This window comes from Schistocerca gregaria, unplaced genomic scaffold (assembly GCF_023897955.1).
Source record: "Schistocerca gregaria isolate iqSchGreg1 unplaced genomic scaffold, iqSchGreg1.2 ptg001161l, whole genome shotgun sequence".
NCBI classification, from domain to species: Eukaryota; Metazoa; Arthropoda; class Insecta; order Orthoptera; family Acrididae; genus Schistocerca; species Schistocerca gregaria.
The window spans coordinates 87,501-90,243 of record NW_026062492.1 but is presented as its reverse complement, the minus strand read 5'-3'; the positions used below and the strand labels follow the sequence as shown (position 1 = coordinate 90,243).

Below are 2,743 nucleotides of genomic sequence, written 5' to 3'. Positions count from 1 at the left end.
ACACTAGATCGCGTGTTGACACACTCCCGGGCGGCCGGCTGCTCAGCTCTCGTTGACGCAGCTCCCTGGTTGATCCTGCCAGTAGTCATATGCTTGTCTCAAAGATTAAGCCATGAATGTCTCAGTACAAGCCGCATTAAGGTGAAACCGCGAATGGCTCATTAAATCAGTTATGGTTCCTTAGATCGTACCCACGTTACTTGGATAACTGTGGTAATTCTAGAGCTAATACATGCAAACAGAGTCCCGACCAGAGATGGAAGGGACGCTTTTATTAGATCAAAACCAATCGGATTGGCTCGTCTGGTCCGTTTGCCTTGGTGACTCTGAATAACTTTGGGCTGATCGCACGGTCCTCGTACCGGCGACGCATCTTTCAAATGTCTGCCTTATCAACTGTCGATGGTAGGTTCTGCGCCTACCATGGTTGTAACGGGTAACGGGGAATCAGGGTTCGATTCCGGAGAGGGAGCCTGAGAAACGGCTACCACATCCAAGGAAGGCAGCAGGCGCGCAAATTACCCACTCCCGGCACGGGGAGGTAGTGACGAAAAATAACGATACGGGACTCATCCGAGGCCCCGTAATCGGAATGAGTACACTTTAAATCCTTTAACGAGTATCTATTGGAGGGCAAGTCTGGTGCCAGCAGCCGCGGTAATTCCAGCTCCAATAGCGTATATTAAAGTTGTTGCGGTTAAAAAGCTCGTAGTTGGATTTGTGTCCCACGCTGTTAGTTCACCGCCCGTCGGTGTTTAACTGGCATGTATCGTGGGACGTCCTGCCGGTGGGGCGAGCCGAAGGCGTGCTTGCGCGTCCCGAGGCGGACCCCGTTGAAATCCTACCAGGGTGCTCTTAGTTGAGTGTCTCGGTGGGCCGGCACGTTTACTTTGAACAAATTAGAGTGCTTAAAGCAGGCAAGCCCGCCTGAATACTGTGTGCATGGAATAATGGAATAGGACCTCGGTTCTATTTTGTTGGTTTTCGGAACCCGAGGTAATGATTAATAGGGACAGGCGGGGGCATTCGTATTGCGACGTTAGAGGTGAAATTCTTGGATCGTCGCAAGACGAACAGAAGCGAAAGCATTTGCCAAGTATGTTTTCATTAATCAAGAACGAAAGTTAGAGGTTCGAAGGCGATCAGATACCGCCCTAGTTCTAACCATAAACGATGCCAGCCAGCGATCCGCCGCAGTTCCTCCGATGACTCGGCGGGCAGCCTCCGGGAAACCAAAGCTTTTGGGTTCCGGGGGAAGTATGGTTGCAAAGCTGAAACTTAAAGGAATTGACGGAAGGGCACCACCAGGAGTGGAGCCTGCGGCTTAATTTGACTCAACACGGGAAACCTCACCAGGCCCGGACACCGGAAGGATTGACAGATTGATAGCTCTTTCTTGATTCGGTGGGTGGTGGTGCATGGCCGTTCTTAGTTGGTGGAGCGATTTGTCTGGTTAATTCCGATAACGAACGAGACTCTAGCCTGCTAACTAGTCGCGTGACATCCTTCGTGCTGTCAGCGATTACTTTTCTTCTTAGAGGGACAGGCGGCTTCTAGCCGCACGAGATTGAGCAATAACAGGTCTGTGATGCCCTTAGATGTTCTGGGCCGCACGCGCGCTACACTGAAGGAATCAGCGTGTCTTCCTAGGCCGAAAGGTCGGGGTAACCCGCTGAACCTCCTTCGTGCTAGGGATTGGGGCTTGCAATTGTTCCCCATGAACGAGGAATTCCCAGTAAGCGCGAGTCATAAGCTCGCGTTGATTACGTCCCTGCCCTTTGTACACACCGCCCGTCGCTACTACCGATTGAATGATTTAGTGAGGTCTTCGGACTGGTACGCGGCATCGACTCTGTCGTTGCCGATGCTACCGGAAAGATGACCAAACTTGATCATTTAGAGGAAGTAAAAGTCGTAACAAGGTTTCCGTAGGTGAACCTGCGGAAGGATCATTACCGACTAGACTGCATGTCTTTCGATGTGCGTGTCGTGTCGCGCAACACGCTACCTGTACGGCAGTAGCCGTGCGCCGCGTGCGGAACCACGCGTGCCTCTCAAAACTAGCGCAAGTGTTGTTGTGTGGTACGAGCGCTGAAGCTCTGGAGCGGCTGGCCTGCGGCACCTGGCGCCTGGCGCCGGTTTTGAATGACTTTCGCCCGAGTGCCTGTCCGCTCCGGTGTGGAGCCGTACGACGCCCATCGGCCGTCAGGCCGTTGGACACAAAGTAATGGAACAGGGGCCGTCAAACGCCTCAGTCCCGCCTCTGCAACTGTCTTGAAAGAGACGGTGGAGAACTGAAAAGATAAAGATCACCCAGGACGGTGGATCACTCGGCTCGTGGGTCGATGAAGAACGCAGCAAATTGCGCGTCGACATGTGAACTGCAGGACACATGAACATCGACGTTTCGAACGCACATTGCGGTCCATGGATTCCGTTCCCGGGCCACGTCTGGCTGAGGGTCGGCTACGTATACTGAAGCGCGCGGCGTTTGTCCCGCTTCGGGCGCCTGGGAGTGTCGTGGTCGCCTGTGTGGCCGGCCGCGTCTCCTTAAACGTGCGATGCGCGCCCGTCGCCTGGCGGTTCGCATACCGGTGCTTTCTCGGTAGCGTGCACAGCCGGCTGGCGGTGTGGCGTGCGACACCTCGTACAACGACCTCAGAGCAGGCGAGACTACCCGCTGAATTTAAGCATATTACTAAGCGGAGGAAAAGAAAACTAACAAGGATTCCCCCAGTAGCGG

The 2,743-nt window shown here is 53.9% G+C and overlaps 3 non-coding genes across 3 annotated transcripts in view; all 3 read left to right on the top strand.

Annotated features, from left to right (window-relative positions):
* Positions 1–62: 62 nt before the first annotated feature.
* Positions 63–1,955, top strand: LOC126329104 (small subunit ribosomal RNA). Its single transcript, XR_007562175.1, has one exon. It is a non-coding gene; the product is annotated as a small subunit ribosomal RNA (ribosomal RNA).
* Positions 1,956–2,310: 355 nt separating this feature from the next.
* On the top strand, positions 2,311–2,465 carry LOC126329099 (5.8S ribosomal RNA). Its single transcript, XR_007562170.1, has one exon. It is a non-coding gene; the product is annotated as a 5.8S ribosomal RNA (ribosomal RNA).
* A 188-nt stretch (positions 2,466–2,653) lies between these two features.
* LOC126329114 (large subunit ribosomal RNA) overlaps positions 2,654–2,743 on the top strand; it is a 4,242-nt gene continuing 4,152 nt past the window's right edge. The window contains exon 1 of the ribosomal RNA XR_007562183.1: positions 2,654–2,743. This exon is cut by the window's right edge and continues 4,152 nt beyond it. This is a non-coding gene — a ribosomal RNA (large subunit ribosomal RNA).